This window comes from Carcharodon carcharias, chromosome 10, assembly GCF_017639515.1.
Source record: "Carcharodon carcharias isolate sCarCar2 chromosome 10, sCarCar2.pri, whole genome shotgun sequence".
Lineage (NCBI taxonomy): Eukaryota > Metazoa > Chordata > Chondrichthyes > Lamniformes > Lamnidae > Carcharodon > Carcharodon carcharias.
This window is the reverse complement of record NC_054476.1, coordinates 96,000,883-96,021,774: the sequence shown is the minus strand read 5'-3', so window position 1 is coordinate 96,021,774 and position 20,892 is coordinate 96,000,883. Positions and strand designations below refer to the sequence as shown.

Sequence of the window (20,892 nt, the reverse complement as noted above, 5' to 3'; positions counted from 1 at the left end):
ACATCTAGATCTTCTGAGCCAATATGCTCTCTCACTATTGCTCTGATTTCATCCTTAACTAACAGTGCCATGCCACCTCCTTTAACTTTTTGCCTGTTCTTCCTAAACATCGAATACCCTTGGATATTCAGTTCCCAGCTTTGGTCATCCTGCAGCCATCTTTCTTTAATCGCAATCATATCATACCCGTTTACATCTATTTGCCCTGTTAATTTGTCTACCTTATTGCAAATGCTCCATGCATTCAGATACAGTGCCTTTGTACTTGTCTTTTTAACATTTTTACACATTTTTTGTACTATAGCCCTATTTGCTGCTAGCCCCTGTTTCCTCTGCCTTCCACTTTGACTTTTTACTCTTCTGTCCTCCATCTCTATCTTTGTTTCCCCCTCTTGTGTTTCCCCACTCAGGTTCCCATCTCCCTGCCACTCTAGTTTACACCCTCCCCCACAGTACTGGCGAATATTCCAGCGAGGATATTGGCCCTGGTCCTGCTAGGGTGCAACCCCCAGCTTGTACATGTCCCATCTTCCCTAGAATTGGTCCCAATGCCTCAGGAATCTAAATCCCTCCCTCCTACACCATCTCTTCAGTCACGCATTCATCCGGTCTATTTTCCTATTCCTGATCTCGCTAGCACGTGGCACTGGAAATAATCCTGAGATTACTACCTTTGAGGTCCTGCTTTTTAATTTATTTCCTAGTTCCCTATATTCTGCTTGCAGGACCTCATCCCTCTTTTCACCTATTTCGTTAGTACCAATATGGACCATGACCTCTGGCTGTTCACCCTCCTCCTTCAGAATGTCCTGCAGCCGCTTAGTGACGCCCTTGACCCTGGCACCAGGGAGGCAACATACCATCCTAGTGTCACGTCCGCAGCCGCAGAAACATCTATCTATTTCCCTTATGATAGAATCCCCTATCACTATTGCTCTCCCACTCTTCCCCCCGTATGGCTGAGCCATTCATGATGCCACGGACTTGGCTCTCGATGCATTCCCCTGAGAAACCATCTCCCCCAGCAGTATCCAAATAGAAAAATCTGTTATAGAGGGAGATAGAGGGACAGGGGACTCCTGCACTACCTGCCTTGAGTCTTTACTCTGTCTGGCATTCACCCATTCCCTTTCTGCCTGTGCACTCTTTACCTGCAGTGTGACCACCTTACTGTACGTGTTATCCATGAAGATCTCAGCCCTGCGGATGCTCTACAGTGAATCCAGCCACTGCTCCAGACCCAAAACATGGATTTCAAGTAGCTGCAGCTGGAGACACTTCCTGCACATATGGTCACCATGGACACTGGAAGTATCCCAACTTCCCACATCGCACAGGCGGAGCGTTCTACGTGGCTGAGCTGCCCTGTCATGACTTAGCTTTAAATTACTCCCTTTACTTTTACTTCTAGTTTAGAGAATATTAAATATATACTAGGGACCTTACTTTGCTTCTTACACTTGAAATGCAACTTAATCTAAATTAATCTTATTATGAAAACAACCTTGCACTTACCAATAAAGTACCAGTATTAAAAGATACATAAGTAAAATACTCACCAACCTATCACTTACCTAGTTCCCTATGATGACACACTTGAATTTCTCCAAATCTGGTCGGAAACACTCACTAAGGCCGCTGCTCTTCTTTCTGAGTGTGATGGAATACTCTCCACTTGCCTGGATGAGTGCAGCTCCAACAACACTCAAGAAGCTCGACTCCATCCAGGACAAAGCAGCCCGCTTAATTGGCACCCCATCCACCACAATAAGCATTCACTTCCTCCGTTACCGATGCACAGTGGCAGCAGTGTGTACCATCTACAAGATGCACAGCAGGTACTCACCAAGGTTCCTTCGACAGCACCTTCCAAACTCCTGACCTCCAGCACCTAGAAGGGCAAGGACAGCAGATGCATGGGAACACTACCACCTGGAAGTTCCCCTCCAAGTCACTCACCATCCTGACTTATAAATATATTGCTGTTCCTTCACTGTTGTAGGGACAAAATCCTGGAACTCCCTTCCCAACAGCACTGTGGGTGTACATACATCACATGGACTGCAGCAGTTTAAGAAGGCAGCTCACCACCACCTTCTCAAGGGCAATTAAGGATGTGCAATAAATGCTGGCTTAGCCAGCAATGCCCACATCTAATGAACGAATATTAAAAAAATGTTCCCTCAAGCAACAACCTGAACTGCCTGTTCTCTGGACATCCACGCTAATCTCACATTGGACTCTGCAGTCACGAGAGAATGCAAACACGATGAAGTCACTTATAGCTGTCAGAATTGAATAACAAAGAATCTAGTGACACCACATTTCTAGGATGGTTGTTGTATCTTTCCCCTCTTCCCTCCCTGGCTCTTGCGAATTCGTACCGAGTGCTTCACTAGTTCTTGCAGAATGCTTCTTTAACCTAAGCTGTAAAATTCACACTGTTAATATCTGAGATGCTGGCACCGAGTGTAAAATCAAATGATGGTGTTTCTTCATCTTCAATATCTATTTTTTTCCTTTATTCTTTCATGGGACATGAACATCACTGGTAAGGCCAGCATTTGTTGCCCATCCCTAATTGCCCTTGAACTGAGTGGCTCGCTATTACAGAGGGCAGGAAGTCGATCACGTTGCTGTGGGACTGCAGTCATATGTAGGCTAGACCAGGTAAGGATGGCAGACTTTCTTGCCTAAAGGATATTAGTGAACCAGATGGGTTTTTACAACAATCGATGTTAGTTGCTATGGTCATCATTACCAAGACTAACTTTGTATTCCAGACTTAATAATAGAATTTAAATTCCACCAGCTGCCATAGTGGAATTTGAACCCATGTCCCCAGAGCATTAGCCTGGGCCTCTGGGTTGCTGGTCCAGTGACATATGAACATATGAATTAGGAGCAGGGGCAGGCTACTTGGCCCTTCCAGCTTGCTCCATCATTCAATGAGATCATGGCCTGATCAGATTGTAACCTCCCACCTATCCCCAGTAACCTTTCATCCCCTTGTTTATTAAGAACCTATTTAGCTCCGCCTTAATATTCCAAAACTCTGCTTCTACTGCCTTTTGAAGAAAAGAGTTCCAAAAACTCACTACCCTCTGAGAGAAACAATTTCTTCTCATCTCTGTCTTCAGTGGGTGATCCCTTATTTTTAAACAGTGATCCCTAGTTCTAGATTGTCCCACTAGAGGAAATACCCTTTCCACATCCACCCTATCAGCGCCCCTCAGATCTTAAATGTTTCAATCAAGTCACCTCTTTTTCTTTGAAACTCCAGTGGACACAAGCCTAGCCTGTCCAACCTTTCCTCATAAGACAACTTGCCCATTCCTGATATTAGTCTAATAAGCTTTCTCTGAACTGCTTCTAACATATTTACACCCTTCCTTAAATAAGGAGACCAATATTGTACACAATATTCCAGATATGGTCTCACCAGTGTCCTGTACAACTAAAGCATAACCTCTCTACTTTTATATTCAATTACCCTTGCAATAAATGATAACATTCTGTTAGCTTTCCTAATTACTTGCTGTACCTGCATATTAGCCTTTTGTGACTCATGCACTGTGGCTCTGAATCTCAGAGCTCTGCAATCTCTCACCTTTTAGATAATATGCTTCTTTTTTATTCTTCCTGCCAAAATGGACAATTTCACATTTGCTCACATTATACTCCATTTGCCAGATCTTTGCCCACTCACTTTATCTACTATCTACATTACCACCACCCATCTCCTGTTCCTTCTTTGCCTGGACAAGTTCCAGACCTTGGGTATCTGAAATGAAAAATAGACAAGGATTGGGTTGTGATGAGGAGAAAAGAGAAAGTAAGAACTGTGTGCTTAGACTTCCTGTAGTTTTTTTCAGTTGGAAGTGAGATGAGAGAAGGGGGATTTGGCATGTGGATACATTCAATTGCTTCAGCTGTAAATGGCCACACCTCGGTGATGTCTCTCTCGATCATCACCAGTGCTGTCTTCTCTCTGGGGATTAAAACATACAGTTGTGATTGTCCTTGTCCAGTTCTTTGCTGCTGCCTATTGTTTTGTAATACCTTCTCCAGTAAGAAAATGGGAAGTATGTCAGTGAGTATCATGCAATATGTTTGGGTGATGTGACTCATCACCTAGAACAACCCACCATGGAACCAACAAGGGAAAAGGTTACTTTAGATCTCTGTAATGCGATTGGGTTAATTAGTAATTTCATGGTAAGGCATTATCTGAGGAAGAGTAATCATAATGTGATAGAACTTTACGTGGATTTTGAGAGTGATGTAAATAAGTTCAAAACTAAAGTAATAACTTTAAATTAAGTTAGTTATGTAAACACGAGGAGCAAGATGGAAAATTTTATTTCTCCCTATGTTGGTAGATAAGCAATGGTGAACATTGAAAGAAATATTTTGTATGGCTCAACAAATATACATTCCTTTGAAGAATCAAAACTCCACAGGAGAAATGCTCCATCATGGCTAACTGAAGATGTTAGGGATGATATGAAATTAAAAGAGGCTTATTGCCAAGAAAAGTAATCCGCAAGCATTTTTCTGAAATCTGAAAAGGTTGACCAAAAAATTGATTAAGGGCGAGAAATTTCTACAAGTGTATAAAAAAGGAAGAGAGCAGCTAAAGTAAATATGTGTCTCTTAGAGGCTGAGACCAGAGAAACTGTAATGTGGAATAAGGAAATGACAGGGACACTAACCAATTTTTTTGTCTGAATTCACAGTAGAAGACACAAAATACATAGCAGAAATAATGGGAAACCAAAGGTTTAATGAGAGTGCGGAAGTTAAAGTAATTAAATTGTTAAAGTACTGGAGAGTTACTGAGACTAAAAGCCAACAAATCCACTTTCTATATTCTAGAGATCCAGAAGAATTGGCTGCAGAGATGATGGGTGGAATCGTCCGCTCTCCCTGGTGGCGAGCTCAGAGGTAGGAAGGGCTTGCAATTAGGGAGGATGGTGGCGTAATGGAACCCCGCCATCTTCCTGTCTTTGCCAGAAGTAAGTTCTCCACCAGAAGGCCAATGGTCAATCTTCCTGACCCGCTGCTGATATTAACTCGGCTGCAAGTGGGCCTGTCGCCATGCGATGTGCGCGACAGCTAAAACCGTGCGGCCAGCCTGTCACCTCCTCAGGGCAGGGGGTCACCCAGAGGCACTCAGTGTCTGATTGAGGGACTGGACATTGGGCAGGGGTGCCCACTGACAGCCAACCCTTTCCCTTGCTGACCCTCCTGCACCCCTCTCCCTGCAATCCCCACGCCACTTACCTCTGGCCTAGGTCACTCCAGAATCCTGGGATTCCGGTGCCTGTCCTTCTAGCAGCGGCCACAACCTCCCCTGTGGGGCTGCTGCGCACAAGAGCTGCTGGCCTCTGATTTGTCGGCAGCTCTCAACAGGCAAGACTCCCACCCTGAGGCCTTGATTCCAGGGGATGGCTTGCTACTGGCCTTGCCAGATTGGCTTGTGCTTCGACGGGCCTTCCCGAAAAGAAGCAGCACGGATCTCTCACCAGCTCTCCAACTGGCAGGCAAGACTCCCAACGCCTCGACAAGATCCTGCCTGTCGATGCACTGGCTGTGATCTTCCAAAATTCTCAATATTCTGGAATGGGCCCTGTAGTTTGGAAGGTAGAAAATATAACATTGCTATTCAAGAAAGAGGAAAAGGGAAACAGACCAGTTAGCCTGACGTCAATTGTTGGAAAATACTGGAATCCGTTTTTGAAGGATTAGATTACAGAGGACATTACATCAGTATTTATATAGTGTGTTAATATTATAATATATCCAAAGGCACAGGAGTGTTAAGAAGCAAAATTTGGCACCAAATCTCATAACTATTAGGACAGATAATCAATAACTTGGTAAAATTGATAGGCTTTAAGGAGCACATGAGGAGCAAGAGAGATAGAGAGTTGTAGTTTAGGGAGAAATTTCCAAAGCTTAAAGCCTAAGCAGCCGAAGGCTCAGCCACTAATGGTGGAGCAATGAACATCAGGGACACCCAAGAGGCTAGAATGAGATGAGTTCAGATATCTCGGAGAGTTGTGGGGCTAGGGAGGAGGGACGAATCCATGGAAGAATTTGAAAACAAGGATGAAAATTTTAAAATTGAGTCATGTCTTGACCAGGAGCCACTTTAGGACACTGAGCAGAAGGGTGGTGGATGAACAAGACTAGTGAAGGACATAGACAACAGGGTTTTGGATGGCCTCAAGGCATACAGGGTTGTATTATGGTCTGGTACATACAGGGTTAATGTGGGACTGAGTACAGTACCATGCACACACTGATGCAAGAAGGCACATGACCTGGAGACAAGGTCAATCTAGAGATGGACAGAGTTGTGTAAAGACCAGGATGGAGTCAACTCTATACCTGTACCCTCTACTGTAAATATGTGTTTAGTTATAAGTTGTTAATATTAAGACTTGCTGTTAATATACTCAAGATTACAAAGTATACTCCCTGGTGTCCGAAGCAAGATTCTTCAAGGTGGCAGCAATGGGATTAAAAACTCCTATCATCCCAAGAATGTAGATAAACTAAGGAAAAGAACACCTTCAATGGATTCTGAACTGAAACAAACTCCCAACTGAAGCTACAGGCATGGAGAAAATTCACCAGAAAGAAGTTGTTCCAGAGACAGAAGAGCCTGGAAGCGAAAAGGTAGAAGTTTTACTCCAACTTAAGACTCCATTGAATTTGCTTTGGATGTCCAGCTTCAGCAAACAGAGCTCATAGCCTGTAAGGGTGAGATAAATTTGTTTAAATTCCAGGCCAGCCAGTCCTGAGAAACCCCTTTTCATTTATGCAGTCAGAAATGCCATTTGAAAGAAACCTGTCAATAATCCTGTTCCCTGAGTCCCAACATATAGCTCCCAAGTTTGGCAAAGAGAGAATAAATAAATAAATAAATAATTGTGTCTACTTTGGGTGCCTCATGACCATCTGATTTCCTAAACAGCAATCCTGCGGTTCTTTTCTACATGCCCTGATTCCCAATGCCAAACTGCTGATTAAATTAAGTCGCAGCCCACCAACCCACGCAATCATTGTGAACCCTTCTTCTTCAGGCAAAAGCACACCGCCGCTATTTTGAAAAGACTGTCAAAAACCAGCAAGCATGGGAAGATCCGTTGTTCAGCAGTGAACGACAACACCATCTTGGAAGCCTCTAATCTCTTAAAGCAGTTCCCACACTTTTAAAATCTTCAAAATGGATCACAGTTCCACACTATTAGGGGCACATGGTGGTGTAGTGCTAATGTCACTAGCCAGAGGCCCAAGCTAATGCGCTGGGGACACGGATTCAAATCTCACCATGGCAGCTGGTGGAATATAAGTGCAATTCATAAACCTGGAATTGGAAGCTTGTCTCAGTAATGGTGACTATGAAACTATCATCAATTGTTGTAAAAACCCATCTGGTTCACTAATGACCTTTAGGGAAGGAAATCTGTCATCCTTACCTGGTCTGATCTATAAGTGACTTGCTATCCACAGCAATGTAGTTGACCCTTAACTACCCTCTGAAATGGCCTAGCAGCTGCTTCAAGGGCAATTAGGGATGGGCAACAAATGCTGGCCTTGCTAGCGATGCCCACATCCCATGAAGGATGAAAGAAAACAATTTCCCAGCTCCACTGGGATTCACCTATGAATTAGAGACAGCATTGCCCCAGACTTCAGTAAAAATTCTGCAGACCTGCAAGCTTGACGTTATCTTACCTAGATAAGGCAAACCAGCTAGTTAGACTATCTGATTTATGTGAACAACACAGGATTAAGGGGAGAGAACACTACTTGAGGCTGAAACCAACCCTAAGTCCACTATATCAGGTCACAGGAATGCAGGGATCATCCAAGTCAAGGAAAGCTATTTGTGAACAGCCCAGCAGAGGGACCTTGCCAGCACTGCAGTGTGAAGCACCGTTACAGGAGAAATCAGTGTCCTGCGAGCACTGCAACCAACAGGGACACTGGCAAACTGTACAAGTCAAAACCCCAGCACCGCACAGGTAAACCTGTGAAAGGTAAACCTAGAAGACATGGAGCCATGCTTCTTTGGTGAGATCAAAGATTATGGTTCTTCATTTTGGAATGCTGACATCCTGGTAAATGATCATCTCACAAATTTTAAATTAGATTCAGGAGCCAGGGTCACAGTCCTGTCAGACAAGGAACCATGGCTAAAAGACCTCAAACTTCAAACAACAGACACCCCACTTCACATGGCAGGGGACTTCATCTTCCAGTAAAGGGCACTCTGTAGGCCACTCTGCAGTACAAGAACAAAATGATCCAAGCAACCCTCTGCGTGGTCCACAGTCATGACGACTCTCTGTACCCGTATTGAGCTTAACCTCCTGCAATGGTTGGTGAAATCAACCAGCAAGCGCCTGGCTCCAAGTACAGACAAGAGTTTCCCAAGTTCTTCACGGGAGTGGGACGTCCGAAAAATGCCTGCAGGATCATGCTCAGGAGTGATGCCAAGCCAGTGTGCCTCCTTACTCCACAAAAGGTCCCTCACTCCCCTATGGAGGAGGTATGACAACAGCTGGACAACATAGTCAACATGGGGGTCATTTCCATAGACAAGCAACCTACCACATGGTGCTCAGGGATGGTTCTGGTCCGAAAACCAAACAGGTCTCTCCCCCTCTGTGTAGACTTCACACAGCTTAACAAGGCCATAACTGGAGAGGGTCATCCCATGTCCTCAGTAGACAAGAACCTGACCAAGCTTTCAAGCAACACAGTATTTTCTAAACTAGATGCCAACTGTGGTTTCTGTCTCAATGAGGATGCCTGGCTCCTAACTGCATTTATTACAGGCTTTGGTAGATTTTGCTTCAACCACCTGCCCTTTGGTTGATATCAGAGATATTCCAACACATGATGTCAGATATCGTGCAGGGCCTTCAGTGAGATGTTTGCCACATGGACGATGTCCTGGTTCACAGGGCCATGGTGGAAGAACATGACATAAGGCTCTCAACAGACTTGGAGTGGTTGCAAGAGGCAGGAATGGCGCTAAATGATAAATGTGAGTTTACCAAAACCTCCATCCACTTCCTGGGCCATGTCATCAGGGACAAAGGTTTCACAGCAGACCCATACAAAACCAAGGCAATTACCGACTTCCCCACCCCTTTCTCCATCCGGTTCCTGGGTCGCATCAACAATAAAGGTATTTCAGCAGACCCACATAAAACCAAGGCAATCACCGGCTTCCCCACTCCTTCCTCCATCCCTGACCCCCAGCATCTTCTCGGGATTGTAACCCAGCTGGCCAAATTTTCATCTCACTTGGCACAAGTCACCGTACCATTGAGACACCTGCTCAAGCAAGACCAAGCATGGTACTGGGGCTCCTAGGAAGAACATGCAATCACTCGTATCAAGGAGATGTTGCTCTCCACCAACATTCTCCCCTACTATGACCTGACGCTGCCCACCGCCATAGCGGCCGATGTTTTGCCCACAGGCCTTGGGTCAGTCCTCTTTCAGCAGCAGTTGAATGGCACATGGCAGCCAGTTTATTATGCTTTTAGAGGACTATCAGACACAGAATCCAGGTATGCCGTCATCGAGAAGGAAGCTCTGGCGGTCACATGGGCCTATGAGAAGTTCTCCGACTGCAACATTGGTCTCAAAATCACAGTCAAGGCAGACCATAAACCACTGGCCTACTTGTTAAACGAAAAGGAACTCACAAAGATGCCCCCTCGAATCCAGAGGTTTCACCAACACCTCATGAAATTCACATATGAGACTGTCGATGTCCAGGGAAAGAATCAGACTATGGCAGATGCACTTTCAAGGGCCACTGTGGGATTTCCAACCAAACAAGATGTCGTCTTCGTCACTGAGCTGGAGGCCTACTCTCAACCACTATCAAAAAGCTACCGGCCAGTACAACCATGCTTCAATAGATCTGCCAAGAGCAGCTCTGTGATAAAGAATGTGCCCACATCTGCACCTGCTGCCAACAGGAATGGCCTCATCAGAGACCAAGCTGTGCTTCCGCCAAAACGTGGTTCAAACAGCAGAGCCACTTCACAGTCATAGTCGGCTTCCTGGTATATGATGAATGGCTGGTCATTCCAGCCTCTCTCTGAAGATACACCACGGTCATCTGGGAATCTCTAAGTGAAGGGCACAGGTCCAATCCATCGCCATCTTGTGGCCATATATCTCCAAAGCAGTAAAAGAGACCATTGCCATTTGCCAGGTTTGTGCATTGCACCGCTATGCAATTTCCCAGCCTTGGGAAAGGCTGGTCATATACCTGTTTGTCAACACTGGCAGGTCCTTCCTAATCATTGTAGACTACCTCTCCAGATGGGTGGAGCAACTTTACATGACTATCACAGAGATGGTCATCAAAGCACTCAAGGAAATGTTTGCAAGCCATGGCGTCTCGGACGAGTTCATATCAGACAACGGCCCTCAGTTCTCTAATGATGCTTTGCACACTTTGCAGCTGTAGTTGCACCAGCTCCTCCAGATACCCGTAGTCAAACGGTGAGGCAGAATGAGGATTCCATATGATGAAGGCCTTCCTGAAGGAAAATGAAGACTTCCTAACTGCACTGCTCATTTACAGATCCACCTCCTTATTTTCATTCATTGGATATGTGGACATCACTGGTGTTATTGCCTACCCCAAATTGCCTTTGTTCAGAGAGCCATTTAAGAGTAAACCACATTGCTGGAGTCACATGTAGGCCAGACCATAAGAACATAAGAAATAGGAGCATAAGAAGGCCATTTGGCCCCTCAAGCCTGCCCTGCCATTCAATAAGATCATGGCAAATCTGCCTCAGGCCTCAACTTCTCTTTCGTGCCAGCACCTCATAGTTCTCAACCTGACATTTTAAAAATCTACCTATCTCCTCTTTAAGTACTTTCAATGATCTAACCTCCACAACTCTCTGAAGTAGAGAATTCCAGACATTCACTACCCTTTGAGAGAGGGAATTCCTTCATATCTCAGTTTTAAATGTTCCTTACTGAGGTAAGGAAAGGACCTAGCCCTAAAGGACAGGATTTTACAACAATTGGCAATGGTTTCATGGTGATTATAAGACTTCATTCCAGATTTTTATTGAATTCAAATTTCACCATCTGCCATTTGAACCCAGGTCCTCAGAGCATTACATTGGGTCTCTGGAATGCTAACCCAGTGACAATATCACTATGCTACCATCTTCCCTCATAGTGTATCCTGTCTGAACTCCTGATGGGCAGGAAGCTTCGTACACAATTCCCAACTCTGCTGAAGAAACTGCTGCCCGGGTTGCTAGCCAAAGACTATTAGGCCGTACAAGCAAAAGAGCAGAGCTACAGATGGAAGCAAGCTTTTGTCTGCAACAGATGGCACCACACCAGGCACTTGCTGCCACTGCAGCAGGGTGACAACATCTGGATTCCGGACCTCAGGAGACAAGAGACAGTCCTCTGCTAGAATGAGGACCAACCTCACTCCTACCAGATTGATACGCCAGAAGGCACAGTCAGATGCAACAGGAGGAGTCTCTGTCCTCTCCCTAGACAGGCTCCCTCTATTGCATAATGGAGGACATTTGATGAAGATGCCCAGATACCAATCCAACCTCCAAGCCAACAACAAGAACCAGAACCACCAGAGTCTACCACTTTCCCAACAGAATGGCAAACAAGATGTGAAAGGATTATAAGGCATCCAGACTGCCTGAACCTCTAACTTCAAGGACTTGAAGGGGGGAAATGAGGTAGCAAGAATGTTATTAATGTTAATGCTGTAATAGAAATAATGTTGGAATAGCATTAACGTTGTAACAGTGAGGTAAATGCCCAAGAATTATAACAATGTAAGACTTAAAGTAAGCTAAAGTAATTCTATATCTACAGGATAAAGACTTGGTGGGGGGAGGGGGTGGGTGGGGAAGTATCGTTGTGTGGTCTGGTACAAACAGGGTTAATGTGAGACTCAGTACAGTACTGTGCACGCAGTGTTAAAAGAAGGTACATGACCCAGAGCCAGGTTCAGTTTAGAGATTGACAGAGATCTGTAAAGACTTAGGATGGAGTCCGCTCCATATCTGTACCCTCTACTGTATATAGTTCTGAGTTGTTAATAAAGTCTTACTATTAATATACTCTTAGGAAATAGAGATAGTTTAAGTAAGTTATGTTGGTATTTGTGGGTGCTAGGAATGAGTTTTAGCTTTAATGTTTAAGTTTGATTTGTATTTCTGTATGTGTATGTTAAGAAAAGGTCAAGTTAAACTTTAGTTTCACTTTAAAAGGTGCCTGCATTTCTAATGAGAGTTTACGACTGTAAGAGAAGTTAAGCAAACACAAAAGTAGGAAAACTGGGCTGTTGCCTAGCAACAGGGGTCCAGAGAAGCAGGTCCCTCCCACCACAGACTCATACAGAAGAAATTAGAAACAGCAATTTTTAAGTTCAGTTTTGAAGACAGCTGCCAGGCAGAAGAAGAATAGAAGGCCTGAGCAGACCTTCTAGTCAAAGGAAGGACAGGAACCTGGGGAAGATTCTGTTAAGTGAAGTTAAGAGTGAGGGGCAGAGAAAAGCGCCAAGCTGCAGGAAGCAGAGTCAAAGCGACATAAAGGCTTCTGAGAAGTCAGAAGACCCAAAGACGCAACTGAAGGCCTGTAACTCTTTGTTATGGGCATTTAAAACAGTGGTGTACTGTTGACAGCTAAGTTGGTGAGATAGAGTGTGGGAAAGAAAGCTTGAATGCAAGTGGTGACCCAGGGGAGAGGAACATCGGAAGATTTGAAACCCTGGAAGTGGATGCTTGCGGAAGGCGTTTGAGAGAAAGCGTTGGTTTGGCAGAAGATTTCAAGGCGAGTTCTTGGAAAGTGGAGATTGGAAACCCTCGTGCAAAAGATGGAGTTCAGTAAGGCTGGTTAGCTCATGGTGTAACAAGCATCTGTGGGGAGCTGAGGAGAGATCCATAGCATCTGTCTGAAGTGGCATCTGTCACTTGATTTCAGAGTGTAATGTATCTGACAGAATGGTCCTGAGGAGGAGTCCGGGTCTAACAGGGAACTGCCTGGCAACAACATTTTAATTGGTTGCCAATCAGGTGACCAGGGTTTTTGAGAGAGCAGTGCAGAAAGAGAAAAGGTCCTAGCCTGAAAAGAGAAAAGACTTAAAACCTCTTTCTCCTGTGTGTGTGTGAGATCCCAGTAATTCTACAATAATAGTTGGCTGTTTTTTTCCCCCTCAAAGCTCTGTAACCTGCTCTGTTTCTGAAAAACCCCTGTCTAGAATGAAAAAGGGAACATCACTGTTAGAGACATTGAAAAACAATTGCTCAACCAGTGAGCTAAATACTGAAAGTGCTGGAAGACTATCTCATGTCATCAACAAAGAACTGGAAGGAATTTGGAAGACATTGATCAAAATCAACCCATCGAATCCTGTACTCCGGAACTGGTGCTATTAAACTGTTTTATCCCACCCTTAGAATGCATGTTTTTGTGTGTCTTATGTGTGTGTATATGGATTTAAGAAGGGGTAGAGTTTAAGTTATAGAGTTAGAAGTAAGCAGTTCATAATTCTTATTTAAAGACAATTTATTCAATAAACAGTTTTTATTAAGTTTACAAACCTGGTACTCATATTCTATTAACCTAAATTAAATAATTAGTTGAAAGAAAAAAACTGTGGATGCTGGAAATCCAAAACAAAAATAAAAATACCTGGAAAATCTCAGCAGGTCTGACAGCATCTGCAGAGAGGAACACAGTTAACGTTTCGAATCCGTATGACTCTTCAACAGAACTAAGGAAAAATAGAAAATAGGTGAAATATAAGCTGGTTTAAGTGGCGGGGGTGGAGGGGGGTGCGGTGGTGGGACAGGTAGAGCTGGATAGAGGGCCAGTGATAGGTGGAGATAGCCAAAAGATGTCATAGACAAAAGGATAAAGAGGTGTTGAAGGTGGTGATATTAGCTAAGAAATGTGCTAATAGGTGACGTTAAGGGTAGAAAGCAGGACGAGCAAGGTACAGATAGCCCTAGTGGGGGTGGGGTGGGGGGAAGGGATCGAAATAGGCTAAAAGTTAGAGATAAATCAATAGATGGAAATATATTTAAAAATAATGGAAATAGGTGGGAAAAGAAAAAACTATATAAATTATTGGAAAAAAGGGGGATCAGAAAGGGGGTGGGGATGGAGGAGAGAGTTCATGAGAGTTCACTGAAACTCAACGCAAACTGGAGGAACAGCACCTCATCTTCCGACTAGGTACTTTACAGCCTTCCGGACTGAATATTGAGTTCAGCATTTTTAGATCATGAACTCTCTCCTCCATCCCCACCCCCTTTCCGTTCCCCCTTTTTTCCAATAATTTATATAGCTTTTCCTTTTCCCACCTATTTCCATTTCCTTTCCCCCCACCCCACCCCCACTAGGGCTATCTGTACCTTGCTCATCTTGCTTTCTACCCTTAACGTCACCTATTAGCACATTCCTTTGATAATATCACCACCTTCATCACCTCTTTGTCCTTTTGTCTATGACATCTTTTGGCTATCTCCACCTATCGCTGGCCCTCTATCCAGCTCTACCTGTCCCACCGCCTCTTAAACCAGCTTATATTTCACCTCTTTTCTATTTTTCCTTAGTTCTGTTGAAGAGTCATATGGACTCGAAACGTTAGCTGTATTCCTCTCTGCAGATGCTGTCAGACCTGCTGAGTTTTCCCAAGCATTTTTATTTTTGTTTTAAATAATTAGGTGGTTTGATCAAACTTTTCACATTTGTCATGGCTCAGGGAGCAGTGGGGCTTGATATTGCAGCACACTATCCCCAGTGAAGGTATATCTGTGAAGGTATAGTTATGAGTGAAGGAACATTGTAATATAGTTCATCTTTTCCTGTTTGATAAATATTTTATGCTTTTGTTTAAAGCTCATTAGCTGACTCTGAATATGTTCAGTAGCCCCTCTCCATGTATCTAAACAAACAAATAAAAGTTAGGACAAAAACAGAATTACCTGGAAAAACTCAGCAGGTCTGGCAGCATCGGCGGAGAAGAAAAGAGTTGACGTTTCGAGTCCTCATGACCCTTCGACAGAACTTGAGTTCGAGTCCAGGAAAGAGCTGAAATATAAGCTGGTTTAAGGTGTGTGTGTGGGGGGTGGAGAGACAGAGAGACAGAGAGGTGGAGGGGGGTGGTGTGGTTGTAGGGACAAACAAGCAGTGATAGAAGCAGATCATCAAAAGATGTCAACGACAATAGTACAATAGAACACATAGGTGTTAAAGTTAAAGTTGGTGATATTATCTAAACGAATGTGCTAACTAAGAATGGATGGTAGGGCACTCAAGGAATAGCTCTAGTGGAGTTTTTTTTATAATGGAAATAGGTGGGAAAAGGAAAATCTTTATAATTTATTGGAAAAAAAAAAGGAAGGGGGAAACAGAAAGGGGGTGGGGATGGGGGAGGGAGCTCACGACCTAAAGTTGTTGAATTCAATATTCAGTCCGGAAGGCTGTAAAGTCCCTAGTCGGAAGATGCGGTGTTGTTCCTCCAGTTTGCGTTGGGCTTCACTGGAACCATGCAGCAAGCCAAGGACAGACATGTGGGCAAGAGAGCAGGGTGGAGTGTTAAAATGGCAAGCGACAGGGAGGTTTGGGTCATTCTTGCGGACAGACCGCAGGTGTTCTGCAAAGCGGTCGCCCAGTTTACGTTTGGTCTCTCCAATGTAGAGGAGACCACATTGGGAGCAACGAATGCAGTAGACTAAGTTGGGGGAAATGCAAGTGAAATGCTGCTTCACTTGAAAGGAGTGTTTGGGTCCTTGGACGGTGAGGAGAGAGGAAGTGAAGGGGCAGGTGTTGCATCTTTTGCGTGGGCATGGGGTTGTGCCATAGGAGGGGGTTGAGGAGTAGGGGGTGATGGAGGAGTGGACCAGGGTGTCCCGGAGGGAGCGGTCCCTACGGAATGCCGATAAGGGGGGTGAAGGGAAGATGCGTTTGGTGGTGGCATCATGCTGGAGTTGGCGGAAATGGCGGAGGATGATCCTTTGAATGCGGAGGCTGGTGGGGTGATAAGTGAGGACAAGGGGGACCCTATCATGTTTCTGGGAGGGAGGAGAAGGCGTGAGGGCGGATGCGCGGGAGATGGGCCGGACACGGTTGAGGGCCCTGTCAACGACCATGGGTGGAAAACCTCGGTTAAGGAAGAAGGAGGACATGTCAGAGGAACTGTTTTTGAATGTAGCATCATCGGAACAGATGCGACGGAGGCGAAGGAACTGAGAGAATGGGATGGAGTCCTTACAGGAAGCGGGGTGTGAGGAGCTGTAGTCGAGATAGCTGTGGGAGTCGGTGGGTTTGTAATGGATATTGGTGGACAGTCTATCACCAGAGATTGAGACAGAGAGGTCAAGGAAGGGAAGGGAAGTGTCAGAGATGGACCACGTGAAAATGATGGAGGGGTGGAGATTGGAAGCAAAATTAATAAATTTTTCCAAGTCCTGACGAGAGCATGAAGCGGCACCGAAGTAATCATCGATGTACCGGAGAAAGAGTTGTGGAAGGGGGCCGGAGTAGGACTGCAACAAGGAATGTTCCACATACCCCATAAAGAGACAGGCATAGCTGGGGCCCATGCAGGTACCCATAGCCACACCCTTTATTTGGAGGAAGTGAGAGGAGTTGAAGGAGAAATTGTTTAGCGTGAGAACAAGTTCAGCCAGACGGAGGAGAGTAGTTGTTTTTATCTCTGTGTTTAATTGACTGCCACTGCTCTTCAAGAAATGCCTACCTCCTTGAAGAAGTTTTGTTCCTCTCTGCGACAAGATTTCCGTATCTCTCTATTGCCTTGTTCACCTTCATTGCTTTCCATTTCCCTCCTAGTGTTTGACAAGGTGTTTACTAAAACCCGCTTTCACAGCCATATCTCCTTTCTCAGTGACTGTCTCCGTCTCCGACTTACTCCACGTGGATTTCAACTGAAATTCCACCCCTCATGTTTCGAACCCACCCAGGATTACAGGTATCTCCGGGACATAAAACGTTTCTCGGACTGCTGTTCCCGTCACATTCTGAAATCCACTCTCAGTGCCATGCGCCGCCATATGAACACACTCGACCTCTCCCTCCAGCAGCACCGCCGTACCCTTTTTCAAAGCTGCACGTGCCCCCAGTTTCATTTTATCCTTCGGCTCATCCGACGCCTCAACAAGAAACTTTTTCTCTTTCTCTCAAGTGCTAAGGAACGCAAGCTCCAACAACTCATCGAAACCAACACCCATCTAGGACCCTCCACCCCTGCCTGTCCCTCCGTCCCCACCCTTTCTTCCAGTCCCAACCCCAGCCGTGTATTCACTATACCCCCTGACCTTCCCCTCTCCGATGCTGAACGTTCAGTGCTCAGCAAAGGACTTAGTTTCATACCCTTACGCCCTCACCTCAATGAATTTCGGGCTCGGCATGATACTGAACTCTTCTTCCGCCGTCTTCGTCTCCGGGCTCACTTCTTTGGGCAAGAGTCCTCTCCCAGTTCAACGGATCCTTTTACCCACCTCCAATATTCTCCCTCCACCTGGACCCCTCCCTCTGGATTCTTACCTTCTCTCGATCTTTTCATTGAGAACTGTCGGCGCGACATTAGTCGTCTCAATTTTTCTGCTCCTCTCACCCATTCTAACCTGTCTCTCTCTGAACTTACTGCACTCTGTTCTCTCAGGAACAACCCTGACATTGTCATCAAACCCGCTGACAAGGGTGGTGCTGTTGTTGTCTGGCGCACTGACCTCTACCTCGCGGAGGCTGAGCGTCAACTCGCAGACACTTCCTCCTACCTCTCCCTGGACCATGACCCCACCACTGAACATCAAGCCACTGTTTCCAGGACTGTCACTGACCTCATCTCCTCTGGGGATCTCCTTCCCACAGCTTCCAACCTGATAGTCGCCCAACCTCGGACGGCCCGCTTCTATCTCTTACCCAAAATCCACAAACAGAACTGCCCCGGTAGACCGATCGTCTCAGCTTGCTCCTGCCCCACAGAACTCATTTCTCGTTATCTTGACTCCCTTTTCTCTCCCGTTGTCCAGTCCCTTCCCACCTACATCCGTGATTCCTCTGACACCTTACGTCACATCAACAATTTCCAGTTCCCTGGCCCCTACCGCTTCCTCTTCACCATGGACGTCCAATCCCTCTACACCTCCATCCCCCACCAGGATGGTCTGAGGGCCCTTAGCTTCTTCCTCGAACAGAGGCCCGAACAATCCCCATCCACCACTACTCTCCTCCGTCTGGCTGAACTTGTTCTCACGCTGAACAATTTCTCCTTCAACTCCTCTCACTTCCTCCAAATAAAAGGTGTGGCTATGGGTACCCGCATGGGCCCCAGCTATGCCTGTCTCTTTATGGGGTATGTGGAATATTCCTTGTTGCAGTCCTACTCCGGCCCCCTTCCACAACTCTTTCTCCGGTACATCGATGATTACTTCGGTGCCGCTTCATGCTCTCGTCAGGACTTGGAAAAATTTATTAATTTTGCTTCCAATCTCCACCCCTCCATCATTTTCACGTGGTCCATCTCTGACACTTCCCTTCCCTTCCTTGACCTCTCTGTCTCAATCTCTGGTGATAGACTGTCCACCAATATCCATTACAAACCCACCGACTCCCACAGCTATCTCGACTGCAGCTACTCACACCCCGCTTCCTGTAAGGACTCCATTCCATTCTCTCAGTTCCTTCGCCTCCGTCGCATCTGTTCCGATGATGCTACATTCAAAAACAGTTCCTCTGACATGTCCTCCTTCTTCCTTAACCGAGGTTTTCCACCCACGGTCGTTGACAGGGCCCTCAACCGTGTCCGGCCCATCTCCCGCGCATCCGCCCTCACGCCTTCTCCTCCCTCCCAGAAACATGATAGGGTCCCCCTTGTCCTCACTTATCACCCCACCAGCCTCCGCATTCAAAGGATCATCCTCCACCATTTCCGCCAACTCCAGCATGATGCCACCACCAAACGCATCTTCCCTTCACCCCCCGTTATCGGCATTCCGTAGGGATCGCTCCCTCCGGGACACCCTGGTCCACTCCTCCATCACCCCCTACTCCTCAACCCCCTCCTATGGCACAACCCCATGCCCACGCAAAAGATGCAACACCTGCCCCTTCACTTCCTCTCTCCTCACCGTCCAAGGACCCAAACACTCCTTTCAAGTGAAGCAGCATTTCACTTGCATTTCCCCCAACTTAGTCTACTGCATTCGTTGCTCCCAATGTGGTCTCCTCTACATTGGAGAGACCAAACGTAAACTGGGCGACCGCTTTGCAGAACACCTGCGGTCTGTCCGAAAGAATGACCCAAACCTCCCTGTCGCTTGCCATTTTAATACTCCACCCTGCTCTCTTGCCCACATGTCTGTCCTTGGCTTGCTGCATTGTTCCAGTGAAGCCCAACGCAAACTGGAGGAACAACACCTCATCTTCCGACTAGGGACTTTACAACCTTCCGGACTGAATATTGAATTCAACAGCTTTAGGTCGTGAGCTCCCTCCCCCATCCCCACCCCCTTTCTGTTTCCCCCTTCCTTTTTTTTTCCAATAAATTATAAAGATTTTCCTTTTCCCACCTATTTCCATTATAAAAAAAACCCCACTAGAGCTATTCCTTGAGTGCCCTACCATCCATTCTTAATTAGCACATTCGTTTAGATAATATCACCAACTTTAACTTTAACACCTATGTGTTCTATTGTACTATTGTCGTTGACATCTTTTGATGATCTGCTTCTATCACTGCTTGTTTGTCCCTACAACCACACCACCCCCCTCCACCTCTCTGTCTCTCTGTCTCTCCGCCCCCCACACACACACCTTAAACCAGCTTATATTTCAGCTCATTCCTGGACTCGAACTCAAGTTCTGTCGAAGGGTCATGTGGACTCGAAACGTCAACTCTTTTCTTCTCTGCCGATGCTGCCAGACCTGCTGAGTTTTTCCAGGTAATTCTGTTTTTGTTTTGGTTTTCCAGCATCCGCAGTTTTTTTGTTTTTAAATAAAAGTTAGGATCTAGCAAGCTGGGTTCCACCCTGGGATCAAGCTTGTCCGATGGTAATCTTAGCTGGGATCATAACAATACTCAAGATTGCAAAGCCTACTTCCTGGCATTCAAAGCAGGATTCCTAAGGTAGAATGTTCTAAAGAACAAAAAACAGAGTGGGATAACAAGTCATTTTCATGCTGACAGGCTTGTACTTGTGCAATACCATAAGGATCAGTGCTGGGGCCTCATCTATTTACAATTTATATGAAGAAACTGATTGTAATGTATCTAAGTTTGCTGGAGGTCCAAGGCTGGATGGGAAGGTAGGTTGTGAGGAGTACACAAACAGTCTGAAAAATTATATATATATAGATTAAGTGAGTGGATAAGAAGGTGGCAGATGGAGTATAATGTTGAGAAATGTGAGGTTATTCCCTTTGTTATGAAGAAGTGTGAGAAACTTAAATTTTAATGTTCAGATGGATTGGGTGTTCATTGACACGAAACACAAAGTTAACATGCAAGCAATTAGGAATATAAATGATATATTGGCGTTTATTGCAAGGGGATTGAAGTAAAAAGGTAAAAAGTCTTACTACAATTGTAATTGTACCTAGAGTGCAGTTTTGACCTCTGTATCTAAGGAACAATATACTTGCCTTATGAAGGGAGCAACAAAAGTTCACTAGATTGATTCCTAGGATGGAAGGGTTTTCCCATGAGAAGAGGTTGAACAGAATGGCACTATAAGGCTCTGGAGTTTAGAAGAATAAGAGGTGATCTCATTGAAACACATAAGAAACTGAGAGGGCTTGACAGAGTAGATGCTGTTTCTT

The 20,892-nt window shown here is 45.4% G+C and overlaps 1 long non-coding RNA gene across 2 annotated transcripts; it reads left to right on the top strand.

The window, feature by feature from the left end:
• Nucleotides 1-2,375: 2,375 nt before the first annotated feature.
• LOC121283405 lies at nt 2,376-13,387 on the top strand. Of its 2 annotated transcripts, none has more exons than XR_005944253.1 (3): nt 2,376-2,670; nt 4,879-4,947; nt 13,265-13,387. It is a non-coding gene; the product is annotated as an uncharacterized LOC121283405 (long non-coding RNA). The 2 variants fall into 2 exon arrangements; XR_005944252.1 differs by having other exon boundaries at nt 13,304-13,381.
• The last annotated feature ends 7,505 nt before the right edge of the window (nt 13,388-20,892 follow it).